The following is a 16,290-nucleotide window of genomic DNA, read 5'->3' as shown; positions in this document are numbered from 1 at the left end:
CGGAGGTTCCTGAGCTAGGGGTCCAATTGGAGATGCAGCTCCTGGCCTACACTACAGCCACAGCAACACTGGATCTGAGCAGCATCTGTGACCTACACCACAGTTGTAGCAATGCCAGATCCTCAACCCACTGAGCGAGGCCAGAGGTTGAACCTGCATCCTCATGGATGCCATGTCGGATTCTTAACCTGCTGAGCCACAACAGGAACTCCTGCAACTTTATTTTTGATATTTGCATGTATTTTTAAACATTTAAAAATAAGATTGATATTTTAAAGTCTCTGGTTTGTGAGTTTTATTGCTTATCTGTAGTTCATTTATTTCCCTCATTCTTGAGTTATTTAGTTTCATCATTTGGATAGCTCTAGCAAATCTTTACTTAAGTAATGTTTGAAGAGATGGTATCCAGATAGCATACTTTCAGAGCCCTTTGATGAGTGTTTTGATCAGTAGACTCAAATCGTTCTTCAATTCAGGAAATAATTTATTTTCCTATTGTTTCTTTGACCACAGACTTTGCACAGTGTGCTCTATACTTTTCTTTTTGAATCCCATGAAACTCACTTTGTTCTGTTTTCAGTAGGTAGTCTCCATTTGTCCCTTGACCCTTTTCTGTCTGCTATGTATCTCAGAAAGCCAACCTCTATGGGCTGTATTATCCAGTTTCCCTTGCTCCTGGTCCTGGTTGTCAAAAGGAACCAGTAAAAGACCAAAAGGAATGAAGAGTGAGGGTGGAGTATTCAATCACTCTGCTCCCTTCCTACCTGGCCTCAGCTGGGATAAAGACTTCATTCTTCTACCAAATGTCACCACTCCTGTTGGTGGCACTTCTCCCATGGCTAATGAAAGAGAAAGATAATTTAATATAAAAATGTGTAAATTAATTATAATTTGGAATATTTTCTATGAGTCAATAAGTGAAGTATCGTGGTACAGAATGCCCTCAGGAGGCTGCTTAAAGAGTCTGCACAGACTTCCCTCTGAAAATAACACTTAAGCTAAAAGATGAGCTGGACCAGTCCTGTGAGGAACTGAAAAGACAGAGAAGGAACTGTAAAGCAAATGCTTTGGGTATTGTGGAAATGAATTTTAAAAAGTCCAGTATGACTGGAGCATAGTGAGGAAGGACAGTCAAGGTGTGAGATGAAGATGAAAAAGACAAGAAATTAAAGTGTGATGGAAAGCTATTTGAAAGCTTGTTAGCAGGGAAAAATGCATGCTTTTAAAGGACTGTTTTGAAGGCTGTAGGGAGTATGAATTGTTGTAGAAAGGCAAAAGTGAAAATGCACAATCCAGGTAGTTGGCTGTTTTAGGAGGCCATGTGAGAATTCAAACAACTGACAATATATTACAAACACTCAGAGTGCCTTTTGTTCCAGTACCTCTTTCTTGGAAATTTTTGTTTGCTCACCGTCAGTGCCAGGTTTGGTTCTACTTTAAAGTAGAGCATTTGGGCCCTTTTAGTTCATGTGCTGTTTGGTTCATATACTTTCAAAAACACTGTCAACAACTGAACAGTCTGTTACTTTCTTTTCTCCTTTGCCCTGGCCACCTCCACTGTCCTAAGCAGCACTGACTTAACTTACTTTCCATTCATATTCCAGTTTTAAAATATGCAATGATTTCAACTCTACTTACTGTTAACTCTGATGGTCTTTCATAATGTTGCACTTTCTTTTTTTTTTAATTTAAGTAGAGTTGACTTACAATGTTGTGCCAGTTTCTGCTGTACAGCAAAGTGCCTCAGTTACATATGCACATACATTCCCTTTCTTTTCTTCCATCATGGTATATCCCAAAAGGCTAGATATAGTTCCCTTGCTGTACAGCAGGACGTCATTGCTTATCCATTCTAAATGTAAATGTATCTACTGACCCCAAGCTCCCAGTCCATCCCACTCCTTCCTCTCTTCCACCTTGGCAACCACAAGTCTGTTGTCTATGTCAGTGAGTCTGTTCCTGTCTTGCAGTTAGGTTCATCTGTGACAGGTGGCACCTTCTAATCAAGGTTATTCTTTATCACCACATGGTGGTAGACCATAAAGAAAGCAGATGATGAGTCTGCAAAGTCCTTGGAGAGCAAGGTCTCTTACATTTTTTTCATACTTTTCAAAGTGTAGGGCTAAGCCCAGAGCTGGTCATGGGCCTGGTGCCAGATCAGTGAGTGAGTAGACATCTCAGAGTTATGCTTACAAGGTCTCTATGCAGCAAATTGGAACAGCGATTTTTTTTCTCTTTTTAGGGCCTCACCCAAGGCATATGGAAGTTCCCAGGCTAGGAGTTTAATTGGAGCTATAACTGCCCACCTATGACACAGCCACAGCAATGCTGGATCCTAGCCACATCTGCAACCTACACCACAGCTCATAGAAATGCTGGATCCTTAACTCACTGAGTAAGGCCAAGGATCGAACCTGAGTCCTCACCGTTACTAGTTGGGTTCGTTATTGCTGAGACACAACGGGAACTCCAGTGATTCTTATCTAATGGCAGACTTGATGTTCAATAGCTTCTAATTCATTCAAACCTACTCCAGGTTTAATGAGAGAACAAAGCCTCCTTCCTCTTCTGCTACACTCCAAGACAAGGCATGATTCCTTGGTTTGCTTGGCTCATGGTGAGCCTATTGCCTTCTCTAAGAGGATTTGTTCTTCATTTCATTCAGGCAGGGTCCCAATTCTAGAAAACTTGGCCATAATCCTCAAATGCTTTGCACATGTTTCCCCATAAGGACTGGGAGAGACTTAAATTTAGGGATAGCCACACCTATCCTAGAGTATAAAGGGGAGAGTATGATTATTAAAATTCATCATGCTCCTAGCTTACATATTATGATAATCAGTTTTGGTTCATGTATCCAATACCTAAATGAAGCAAATATGGGCCGGAAAAAAAATGTAAGCTGCATAAAAACTAGACAGTAGTTCTTAGAACACTGTCTTCTATTCTCTCTTGGTTTGACCTGAGAAGGAATTAATATTAAAGGAAAGACCTAAGCAGAGGTTATCTGCTATAGGAGGACAGTTATGATCTCCTGGGCTTTGTCTGTGTGTAGGTGCCTGAGTCAGTTTTAGCAGAGATAGGGCAGTTGTTTAGGGAAATGCCTTAATGGTCAAAAGAGTTGAAATGACTGAATGTCCATAGTACAGTGCTGGCATTTTGATGTTCTATCATCAAGCTGAATAAAATTTTAAAAAAATTAACCAATGAAACACAAGCATGACCTAATAATAAAGTTTGTGGAGTTGTTAGTCCTAAGTGTTTAGATGGAAACTACAGGATACCTAAGAAAAACTCTGCCCTTGTGAGTCTTATTCCCTAGACGGTGAGAACTGTGATTTGCTTCTACCCAACATAATACAGCAGTTAAATCACAAAATGAAAATAAAGACATGGAAGGAAAGAGGCTGGCTGAAGTAACTTTGGGAAATAGTATTTGGATGGAGCACCATAAGTCTAAAGATAAAAGAACTGTATACAAACACTTACTATAATTGGAAATTTTATTTCTCCCAAGGAATTCTGAAACTAGCTTTTTTTTAATACTATAGTTGATAACTCAGTATATATGTGATAGGTAATAAGAGCCGGGTTTCTCAATTTCAGAGAAAGAAGTTATAAATTAGGAGAGGAGGAAAGTAGAATAAATCCTATAGAGATATATTGGTATCAGAGGCATCAAAATGGACTCATATTGTTTTTAAATATGTATACAGGCAAATAAGCAAATGAATAAATGAATTACTATATTAGCTTTATCCATTGAGATTGGCTAGAATAGCCATATCCCAGTAACAATGAACACCTCTATCACCAAGAGCTTGTTTTCTAAATACTATTCTCCAGTAAAAGGAACCAGAGCTCCTTGGAAAACTGGTTTACACCAGGACTGAGTCAGGGAAGATACAAAATTAGCCTGAGCATCTTGCGGTGTCTGAAATTAAAGAAGTGCACACACGCAAAAGAATTGAGGTATATCAAAAGGGCACATTTTTAGAATTCTAAAAAATACCCCCAAAGGCCAAATTTAGAACAGCTTGAATAACAAAATGTGACTGTATGGATTCTAATCAAAGACTAAAATAAATATCCATTATTTCCTACTAATATAAATAAATAAATAATCTAGAAGTAACAATTCTTCCTTCCTGAAGAAATCCAATTAATACATGTAAAAAAATAACAAATCATCATTATAATATCATAGTAAGAATTGCTGTAGGTCAGGAGTTCTTTCTGCAGTTCTGCAGTAATGAACCCAACTAGTATCCATGAGGACGCGGGTTCAATCCCTGGCCCCACTCAGTGGGTTAAGGATTCAGCATTTCCATGAGCTGTGGTGTGGGTCACAGATGCAGCTTGGATCCCATGTTGTTCTAGCTGTGGAGTGGGCTGGCAGCTACAGCTGAGATTTGATCCCTAGCCTGGAAACTTCCCTATGCTGCAAATGCAGCCCTAAAAAGCCAAAAAAAAAAGAAAAAGAAAAAAAAAAAAAAAGAATTGCTGTAGGTGGAATCCATTATGGTTGCTTAAATCTATTGGCTAAAATTTAATCAAAAAAAGATTTCTGCAGGATCTTAAAACATCTCTTTCAAAATATTTAATAATTAACAGAGGAAAATGACTATTTTGTGACTTTCCATCTTAGCCAAGTGATCAATGTTAACATCCCGAGTATTAATTACTATACCATGATCACTGATATGACACCCTGAGAAGGGCCTTTCCCAATAATACATAGGTGACCAGGAGACATTACATCTAAATCAGGGGTGGGCAAAACTTTAAAAAAAACAAAGATACAGATTAAATATTTTAGGCTTTATAGGCCATATAGTCTTTGCTACATCTATTCATCCCTACCATAAAAGTAGACAGAGACAATACAGAAAAAATGATCATGATCATATTCCAATAAAAACTTTATTAACAAAACTAGAAAGTGGGGCCAGAGTTTTGCTGACCTCTGATGCAAGTGTAATGTAGGATCCTGGTATAGACAAAGGAGAGTTACTGGGGAAAAAAAAAACTGTTAAAAATCTGAATTAGTTCTGTTTATTACTTAATCATACCAAGATTAATTCCTTAGTTTTCATACATATTCTATGGTTATGTAAAATACAAACATTAGAGAAAGCTGGGAGAATGGTACATAGAAATTCTGCACAGTCTTGCAATACTTCTGTAAGTCTAAAATTATTTTTTTAAAAACTCCAAAAAAATCTATTAGGCAAATACATATATACATACATATTTAGATGCATGTATACATAATTAGAACTGAAAGTGTCTGAGAAAGAGAAGGCATGGTTAGTTGCTGCAGGAAGAGTCAGTACAAACAGTCAGAATTATATTTGCAGGCCTGATGAGGTTTGAAAACTACTACAAATTGAACTCATTTTTTCCTTCAAGTCTCTAAAATTTTTCCTCTAAGCACTTTTTTTTCTTTCTGATAACAGACATGTTGGGAGCCATTTAGGAGCTTTTTAAGATAACTTACATCAGAATTGTTCATTTGTAGAGAAAACTCTAACAACTTTTAAAGAACTACTAAAAGGTGAATTTATGAGGTGGTCAAAGCAGAGTTTCTTCTAATTATCCTTGATTCATCCTTCAATTGATTCAGGTTAAACTGCCAATTTATTTAAAGAGTCTGAGGTATTTTACATATTCACATATTTCATTTTACATTTCCCTTAAATCCACTTAAAAATGCTTAATTATTTCCCAAGAAATATAGAAATATGTGGCAGGAATGAAGGTAGGGATTGTGGCATTTGGATTTAGGCTGGAATTAAAATATTACTTCTTCCCTTGGTGGGAATCATATATACATTTCTGCCTAAATTTTTTTTTTGTATTGTTAAGCCATACTTGTAGGATCTTAGAAAATCATGTAGCCTTGAAAGTATCTGAATTCATCAGCCATCAGACAATCCACAAACCTTTATTAAAGTAACCACTATGGGATAACTCTCAGTTCGAATCTCGACCAACTTAAATGCTGTTGGTGCCAACTCTAAAATCTATCACAAATATAACCATTTTCTCCATCTCCTAAGTCCCAAACTACCACAAAGCACCGTTATTCCTCTCAGGCTCTTGCATCATCTCTTAGCTGGTCTCCTGTATCCACTCTCTGGTTTGCTCTTTACATAACAGGCAGAAATAGAATTCAGATCACACCAATTTTCTGATTAATATCCTCCTATATTTCCCCAAGGCATTACAAATAAATCCTTTTCAGGGACTACACAGTCCTATACAATCTCCCCCTGCTTAATTTCCATTCTAATCTTCTTGCTCCCTTTATACGGACCGTTACCCCTGCATATATTTTTTTGTGTGTGTGGCTTACTTGTTCTTATTTCGATCTCAACTCAGATAAACAGCCTTCCTTAATTTCGTGTGTCAAGTTGACCCAATTAATCTCTATCTTACTGCTTTCTTCTCTTCATAGTACTTGCTGCTCTCTGCAATTAGCCTATTTATTTTCCTCCATAGGGCTGTTTTCTTGATAGTCCCTGGAGGGCAGGGACTGTATCTATCTGCCCATCACTGTACTTTCATGGCCCAAAATGTGTCTGGCATGAGTATGTGGTCAATGAATGTTCCTTGATAAAAATAAGTGAACATGTGAATGAATCACTGCAAAACACTATACCAAGCAACCCAAGTATTTAAGATTGACTTCTGCCCTCAAGGAATTTATAGTCTAGTAATTTGCGTGACATGCTATGTGAGATCTTAAAAGAAAAGTGTAATACAGGGTTGGAATGGTTGATAGGAAGAACTAATAAATATTGACCAAGGAAATCAAAGTGGTATTATTCAAATTTTGCCTTTAAGGGTTGGTAAACTTTTAAAAATGAAAACACTTGTGGCTGCATAGGGGTGCCTAGACTGTCCTTTTCATTTATCCCTCCAGGCCAAGGGTGTAGGAAGAGTAAAGCCCATTAATGAATGTAGCAGTAGACAGCAGACAGTGGGAAAATGGGAGTCAGTGATACAGGGTTTGCAAGGTGGGTTGAGAAGCCTTCGCATTGTAAGTGGCAAAATTTTTGAGAGAAAAGAGGGGAAGTGACGCAAATGAAGATAGAATAAATAACTACACCTATGAAATAGCTAAACATAAAGTTGCTACCAGAGAGAGAAAGAGAAATGGAGACAGAAAGAGAAAAAGTGACAAAGGGATGGGCCAGAGTGATGGGAAGAGACCATGTGACAGAAATTCCTATTATTTATCAGTTCAAGCCGATTTTAAAAGTAACAAACAAACACAAACATTATCTGGTAGGATTTTAACCAGAAGTATTACAGAAACAGAGGGAAAAGAGGTCCAAGAATGAAGAGTTGGCCAACAGGGTCAAAAAACAAGTATAGCCAACTGGGAATTGGATTTGGCAATCAGGAGGTTGCTGCTGACCTTCTGGGAACAATTCTAGAGAAGTGCTGGAGGCAGGAGGCAAAGTGCAGTGGGATAAAGTGATTGGCAGGGGGTCAAATGGAAGGAAGGCAGACTTCAGCTCTGTTTTTCAAGTTTTGTGGTGAATGGAGTTATAACAATCTGTACTTTATTACTGTTTTGTTTTTGGGGTTTGGGGTTTTTTTTGGTGGGAGGACATGTAGCCATTGTAAATCATCTTATGGAGGGAGCACTGATGGGGCTGCCTGGAGCACTGATGGGGCTGCCTGCATCACTGAGTGAGTCCTAGTCATAGAAATCACTTTTGATGTATAAATGTGCTCAGTGCTGGCAGGACGCTCTCCTTTTGAAGTGAAGGCAGTAAATGCACAAATCAATCTACCCTGTTAAATGTATTAAAATGAATTAAATTTGGCTCATAAGCATATGTTCTGTGAAAATCATCTGTTTCTATACTCTTTGGTTTTGTTATTTTAGCTTTTTTCCCTTTTAGTTTTCTTTTAAAAACTTTCACTTTAATTAGATTGAATTAGAAGAAAATAATTTTTTTGACACTTTAGCCAAATTAGATTAGTATATAATTGGGTAACTGGAGACTGTGTGTGTGTGTGTGTGTGTGTGTGTGTGTGTGTGTGTGTGTTGGGTGACAGTATGAGTTAAAAATCACTTAAGGCAGATGGGTGAATAGAGATTGGGGAAGAGGTAGGAGCAAACAAAGATGCTGGTTCTTTACTTACTACTTGCAGACTTGTCCCCATTGTTTTAGAACATAGATCAGTTGACTATTAAACTTTTGGGGAGCTCAAAACCTTACATACTTTAGATTTGTTTCAATGTCTGGCTTATCACTATGAGTATAATTATCTCAAGGGCTACATGTGGCCCTTCTGTTCTATTCACCTTCACAGTGTCTAGCATGAGATCCTGTACTTTGTGTTCTCCTATGCTGATGGCCATGACCAAGATTTACAACAGCTCTAAAATTCCTACTGTATTTTGGTACATTCAGATGTGGCCTGAGGCATGTTTTAAGACAAGAAAGGCTCAATCAAGCATGACACTAATTCTGCATCTAATATGAATCCTCTTAAATTAATAGCCAGGATCTGGAAGTTGTTTCTCCCTCCCAAGACCCAAGGCAATGGCTAATTATTTCAGTGTGAAGGCTGTTAATGGAGCTGGAAAAGAAAGCCACTGAAAACTGATTTCTAGGAAACTAAAGTAACTGAAGAAAATGTCATTCAATTAGTTAAGGAAAATATATCTGGCATCTAGAAGTTACTATGTCCTGTTAGGTGTTTTCCATGAAAAGTTAAATCAGAAATCAGTCCCTGTTATCAATGATCTCCACCCTAATGATCTATGAGAGACGGTGGCCATGAGACACAAAAACCTTATCTCTAAGAGATGTAAGTAGGAATCATGACTTAAAAGAACATATACATTAAACAATAGGCAGATCCATAGGAAGATAGTCGTGCATGACCTCTACAAACCACATAGAAGGTGTTGACTGTTATTTGAACATTATTGTAAGAGTCAACAGAAGAGCAAGAAAGACTTGGATTTGGTAGGGGTCTTCTACCAGTAGCTTTGGCCACCAAGCCCTGAACATGATTCTTCTGTTGCAGGGATCATTGTACAAGAGGAAAAGATAAGGTGGTATTCTAAGATTTGAATAGTTCCCAGAATGGAAGCAGAAGAATTTATGAAAGCCATATCTTGAGAGTGTAGTGATGAAAGCAACAGAGGAATTGTGAAGTCTCCTAGTAGAAAGGGTATTAGGATCTGCCTGGTATTTCTATTTCCTTCACTCCTTTTTTGTGACAAATAGATGTTGTCTATCACCTCACCTGTGGACTCAGGATCAGCCAGCTTATTTGACTTCTTATTTGACTGTTTTCATTGCATCAATGGCAGATGCCTTTGACTGATTCAACTGAAGATACTTTCTGGATTGTTAACACTTAACTGTGCCTGAGCTCTAGTAACTAAACTATTTTTTTCCCCCTGCCTGAAGTGGGTTTTGCAAGACTTTGCCTGGGTGACAATATTTTGTTACTGACCACAGTCTACCAGATTGAATAACCAAGATAAAATAGCAAATGGGAAAGAGCAGCTAGCCTTGGGCCAAAAGCTGGTAGTTTTTGGTTGGAAAACCTGATTATGTCATCCCTTCAAATAAGCTAGTTGTAAGGATATATTTAACTTAATGCTATGTAGCTATACCACGTTTAACTATGTGGTATTCTTTCTAGTATCCAGGGAGAGATACCACTCTCTGAATTTAGACCAAACTTTGGAATACAGGTTTACATACCTTTCATCAGCTGGAGTATGTATGTGTGTGCATGCATGTAATTTTTATTTTTTCAACACCCATGTTGCTAGCCTTTACTCTTTAATCAAAACAGCCAGATAGGCTATCTCAAGCACATATGTATATTCTATGGAACCTCAACTTTTACTTTGCTACTTATAAGTCACTTACTCTATTTCAAATTTAGACTTTCATCTAGCAACAGGATATCAAGCATTGTCATCCATTTCTGCCTACCAGTCAACTTGTTTGATTTCCATAAAACAACCATCTTTGTATTAGAAGGGTACTTGTTTATATATCCATTTGAGTGCTTTATTAAATTTTCTGCACTGTTTAAAATAAATAAATGGAAGCTATAAGAAATTATTATGCTAATATTAACACAAAGACAGAATATGAAGTAGATCTCAAAGGAGATGTCCTTTTTGTATGATTTGGAGGCATATTTGAAATAAGCTTGTTTATTACATGTTTAATTCAATGGAAAAAAATTATTATCTATAAAATAGTAGTAAGATATTGTTGAATATTACATATCCAAAGGTGAAGTGTTACAATAGATGAACTGGAGAGAGCCTAAAAAGCTATAATTAAGATTTCATATCAAGAAAACATTCTGTTGATCCTCTAGAGGACTTCACAGGCTTATACATCATTCAATAGAGATACATATTTCTTCAATCTCTTAATCAAGAGAATTATAAGCCCAGACTTAGCTTTTCTTTAGTCAATTATTACCAAAAATAATTTATATAGAGTAAAATTGAAAACAGGAAATCAATAGAAATTAATCAATAAAACTAAAAGCTGATTCTTTGAAAAATATAAATAAAATTGATAAGCTTCTAGTCAGGCTAAGAAAAAAGAGAGAGGATAGTAGTTGCTAGTATCAGAAGTGAAAGAGATTACTACAGATCCCTTGGACATTAAAAGGACAGTAAAATAATACTATGAACAACTCTATGCCCACAAATTTGATAACAGAGATGAAATGATCCAACTCCTTAAAAAATACAATTTGCCAAAACTCACATAAGAAGAAAGAGGCAAACTAAATAGGCCTATATCCATTAAAGAAATTGAGAAATAACCATCCACAATAGAAAATATCAGGCCCACCTGGTTTGACTGGTATATGATACCAAATATTTAAGAAAGAAATTATATTAACTCTCTACAATATCCTTCAGAATACAGAAGTAGAGGAAGTACTTCTGAACTCATTCAATAGTCCAGCATTACCCTAATACCATAATAAGACAAAGACATACAAGAAAACTATATCCAATATCTCTTATAAATAGATGCAAAAATCTTCAGCAAAATATTAGTTAATCAAATCCAATAATGCATAAAAAGAATTTACGCATTACACAAGTAGCATTTATCCAAGATATGCAAGGTTGATTCAACATTTGAAAACCAATTAATGTAATCCATCATATAAATTAGCTAAAGAAAAAAGACCATGTAATCACATCAATAGATGCAGGAAAATCATTGGATAAATCCAATACTCATTTATGATAAAAAATTTCAAATAATTAGGACTAGAGAGGACCTTTCTCAACTTAATTAAGAACATCTACAAACAAACTACAGGTAAAATCACATTTAATTGTGAAAAACTCAAAGCCTTCCCACTAAGATCAGGTATAAATCAAGGATGTCATTTCTCACCACTTCTTTTCAACATTGTACTCAGAGTTCTAGCTAATGAAATAAGACAGGAAAGGTAAATATAATTATACGGATTGGGAAGGAAAAAAAAACTATCACTCTTCACAGATGGCATTCATCTATGAAGATAATCTGAGAGAACTGACAAAAAACTCCTGGGACTAATAAGCAATGATAATAAGTTTGCAGGATACAAGATTAATATATAAAAATTCATTACTTTCTTAAATACCGGCAAAGAAAAACTGGAATTTGAATTAAAAATACATTTGCATTAGAACACAAAGTAAAAAATTTAGATATAAATCTAGCAAAATATGTATAAGATATATGAAAAATATACAAAATACTAATGAATGAAATTAAAGAAATAAATAAATGGAGATATATTCTATGCTTATGGATAGGAAAATTCAATATAGTCAAGCTGTCAGTTCTTCCCAGCTCAATCTATAGATTCAGTGCAACACTAACCAAAATCCCAATTATTTCATGGAATCAAAAAACTCATGAAGTTTATATGGAGAGGCAAAACACTCAGAATAACCAACACAATATTGAGGGAGAAGAACAAAGTTGGAAGATTGTGACCAGCCCAGCCTTGAGACTTACAATAAAGCTGTAGTAATCAAGACAGTACGGTATTGGTGAAAGAAAGGAATAGAACAGAGGACTCAGAAATAGAGTCACATAAATATAGTCAAGTGCTATTTGACAGAAAAGCAAAAGAAACATAAAAGAAGCAAAGATAATCTTTTCAATGAATAGTGCTGGAACAACTGGATATCATGTGTGATAAAGTGAATCTAGACACAGACCTTAAGATCTTCACAAAAATTAACTCAAAATGGATCATAGACATAAATATAAAAGAAAAAACTATAAAACTCCTAGAAGATAACAAAGGAGAAAACCTAGATGACTTTGGGTATGGTGATGACTTTTTAAATAAAACACCAAGGGCTTGATTCATGAAAGAAATAGTTGGTAAGCTAGACTTCATTAAAATTATAAACTTCTCTGTGAGAGGCAATGTCAAGAGAATGAGAAGACAAGCCACAGACTGGAAGAAAATATTTGCAAAAGAAACATCTGATAATGGGCTGTTATCCAAAGTATACACCCATCCAAAAAAAAAAAAAAACCCAAAACCTCTTAAAACTTTATAATAAGGAGTTCCTTCAGTGGCACAGTGGGTTAATAATCTGGCATTGTCTCTGTGGTGGCACCAGTTCAATCCCTGGCCCAGTGCAGTGGGTTAAGGATCTGGCATTGCTGCAGCGGTGGCATAGGTTGTAGCTGTGGCTCGGATTTAAAGCTTGGCCTGGGAACTTTCATGTGCCAGGGATGTGGCTGAAAAAGAAAAAAAAAAGTGACAATAAGAAAACAAAAAACTCAAATAAAAAATGGGGAGTTCCCGGTGTGGCGCAGTGGTTAATGAATCTGACTAGGAACCATGAGGTTGCGGGTTCGGTCCCTGCCCTTGCTCAGTGGATTAACGATCAGGTGTTGCCTTGAGCTGCGTGTGGTGTAGGTTGCAGACGCGGCTCGGATCCCGCATTGCTGTGGATCTGGCATAGGCCGGTGGCTACAGCTCTGATTAGACCCCTAGCCTGGGAACCTCCATATGCCGCGGGAGTGGCCCAAGAAATAGCAAAAAGAAAAACAAACAAACAAACAAAGCAAAACAAAAAAAAAACAAATAAAAAATGGGCCATTTTTCAGCAACATGGGAGGAACTAGAGACTCATAACTTAGTGAAGTACTTTAGAAAGAGAAAGACAAATACCATATGATATCAATTATATCTGGAATCTACTATATTGCACAAATGAACCTTCCACAGAAAAGATAATCATGGACTTGCAGAATAGACTTGTGATTGCCAAGGGGGAGGGGGAGGAAGTGGGGTGGTTGGGGAGCTTGGGGTTAATAGATGCAAACTATTACTTTTGGAATGGATTAACAATGAGATCCTGCTGTGTAGCACTGGGAACTATATCTAGTCACTTATGATGGAGCATGAAAATGTGAGAAAAAAGAATGTATAAATGTATGTGTAACTGGGTCACCATGCTGTACAGCAGGAAAAAAATTGTATTGGGGAAATAACAATAAAAAAATAAATTAAAAAATGGGCCAAAGACCTTAACAGATACCTCACCAAGAAGATATACAGATGTCAAGTAAGCATATGAAAAGATGCTGCACATACATATCAAGGAAATGCAAATTAAAGCAACGAAATACTACTACACATCTATTAGAACACCAAAAATTCACAACACAGATAAGGTCCAATGCTGGAAAGGATGTGGAACAATAAGAACTTGCATTCATTGCTGGTGGGAATGCAAACTGGTAAAAGCCACTTTGGGAGACAGTTTGGTGGTTTCTTACAAAACTGAACAATTCTTACCATATTGTCTACCAATTGTTCTTCTTGGTATTTACCCAAAGGAGTTGAAAATTTATATCTACACAGTACTCTGCACATAGATGTTTATAGTAGTTCTATTCATAATTGCCAAAACTTGGAAGCAAATAAGATATCCTTCAGCAGGTAAATGAATAAATAAACTGTGGTACATCCAAATGGTGGGATATTATTTAGCTCTGAAATTAAATGAGCTATTAAACCCTAAAAGACATGGAAGAATCTTATATATGCATTATTAAGTAAAAGAAGCCAATAAGAAAAGCCTACATACTTTATGATTCCAACTATATAACATCCTAGAAAAGGCAAAACTATGGAGACAACAAAAAGATCAGTGGTTATCAGGGTTTGGAAGAGAGGAGGGATGAACAGGCAGAGCATGGAGGGGTTTTAGGGCAGTGAAAATACTCTGTTAAGTACTATAATGATAGATACATGTCATTATAAATTTGTCCAAATCTATAGAATATACAACACCAAGAGAGTACCCTAAGGTGTACTATGGACTCTGGGTAACTATGATGTGTAGGTGTAGGTTCATCAGTTATAACAAGTGTACCACTCTGGTGAAGGATGTTGCTAATGGGGTGGCTGTGCAGGAGTAGGGGAAAGGGTATATGGGAAATCTCTGTACCTTCTTCTCAATTTTTCATGAACTTAAAACAGTTCTAAAATAATAAAATCTAGGGAGCTCCCAATGTGGTGCAGTGGAAATGAATTTGACGATATCCATGAGGATGTAGTTCAATCTGTGGCCTTGCTCAGTGGGTCGGGGATCTGGTGTTGCCATGAGTTGTGGTGTAGGTCACAGACATGGCCCAGATCCCGCGTTGCTGTGGCTGTGGTGTAGGCTGGCAGCTATAGCTCCAATTCAACCTCTAGCCTGGGAACTTCCATATGCCATGGGTGCAGCCCTAGAAAGCAAATTTTAAAAATTAATTAATTAAATTAATAAAGTCTTTAAAAATCAAGTCTATTAAAAATAATTTATAAAACATTACTGAAATTATCATCTTACTCTCCTCTCCATCTTTTGCAAATTACCATCAGGGAGGGGCTCCATATTTCTTCATTAAATTTTTTTTTCTTTTTATTAAATATGACTTTAGCTAAACTAAGAAAACTATAATTCGAGGTAAGAAATACATTTATAAAATTAATTTTCATTGTATATTATTGTTTAATATTTTTGGATATTCTTTTCAATATGGATAACATTCAATTATTTATGCACGAAAGAATTTTAGAACTATTTTTTGTGCTCTGAGAATAGACCTCTCCAACCCTTTATAGATATCCTACTTCTTTTTTTTTTTGAAGTTCGTTTTATTTTTATTTTATTTAAAAAGTTTTTTTTTGCTATTTCCCCAATCCATTTTTTTCTACTGTACAGCATGGTGACCCAGTTACACATGCATGTATACATTCTTTTTTCTCACATTTTCATGTTCCATCATAAGTGACTAGATATAGTTCCCAGTGCTACACAGCAGGATCTCATTGTTAATCCATTCCAAAGGCAATAGTCTGCATCTATTAACCCCAAGCTCCTAATCCATCCCACTCCCTCCCCTTCCACCTTGGCAACCAAGGTCTATTTTCCAAGTCCATGATTATCTTTTCTGTGGAAGGTTCATTTGTGCCATATATTAGATTCCAGATAAAAGTGATTAGATATCCTACTTCTAGGTGCACTCTCAGGGAAGGTGTATGTATAAAAGCAGCAAATTGCATCTAAAGGAAATATTTATCTCATACCCTCTCAAAGCTTACATACTTTATACTCTGAAATTTCCATTCTTAGAGTCACACTTTTGGGTTAAGGCTGTTATTACAATATGGGCAACAGAAATGAAGACTTTTATGTTTCAAAATCAAAATTAAAATTAACTCTTTTGATGGACATTTTTCTAGAGTGTGTTGTTCATGTTCTATTTTTAGAAGATATGGAACATAGTATATCCTTATATATAGTATACTATATTTCCCATCGTGGCCTAGCGGAAATGAATCCAACTAGGAACCATGAGGTTGTGGATGATCCCTGGCCTCTCTCAGTGGGTTAAGGACACAGCGTTGCCATGAACTGTGGTGTAGGTGGAAGACACGGCTCAGATCTGGTGTTGCTGTGGCTCTGGTGTGGGCTGGCAGCAACAGCTCCCATTAGACCCCCAGCCTGGGAACCTCCATATGCCGTGGGTGTGGCCCTAAAAAGACAAAATACAAAACAAAACAAAAAAACCATAATATAAAGTGTTATTAGTTACATATATGATTCTACTTGTATGATGTACTTAGGATAGTCAAATTCACATAGAAAGAAAGTAGAATAGTGGTTGCCAGTGACTGGGGAGAGGGGGGTGGGGAGTTAGTATTTAGTGGGTACAGAATTTCAGTTTCATAAGGTGAAAATATTTCTGA

At 36.5% G+C, this 16,290-nt stretch overlaps 1 long non-coding RNA gene across 1 annotated transcript in view; it reads right to left on the bottom strand.

Moving 5' to 3' along the window:
- Positions 218-16,290, bottom strand: part of LOC106505886 — a 54,846-nt gene continuing 38,773 nt past the window's right edge. The window contains exon 5 of the long non-coding RNA XR_002339572.1: positions 218-839. This is a non-coding gene — a long non-coding RNA (uncharacterized LOC106505886). The remainder of the gene's footprint in view (positions 840-16,290) is intronic.

This window comes from Sus scrofa, chromosome 16, assembly GCF_000003025.6.
Source record: "Sus scrofa isolate TJ Tabasco breed Duroc chromosome 16, Sscrofa11.1, whole genome shotgun sequence".
Lineage (NCBI taxonomy): Eukaryota > Metazoa > Chordata > Mammalia > Artiodactyla > Suidae > Sus > Sus scrofa.
Note: the sequence above shows the minus strand (reverse complement) of the source record. Positions and strands in the feature narration are given on the sequence as shown.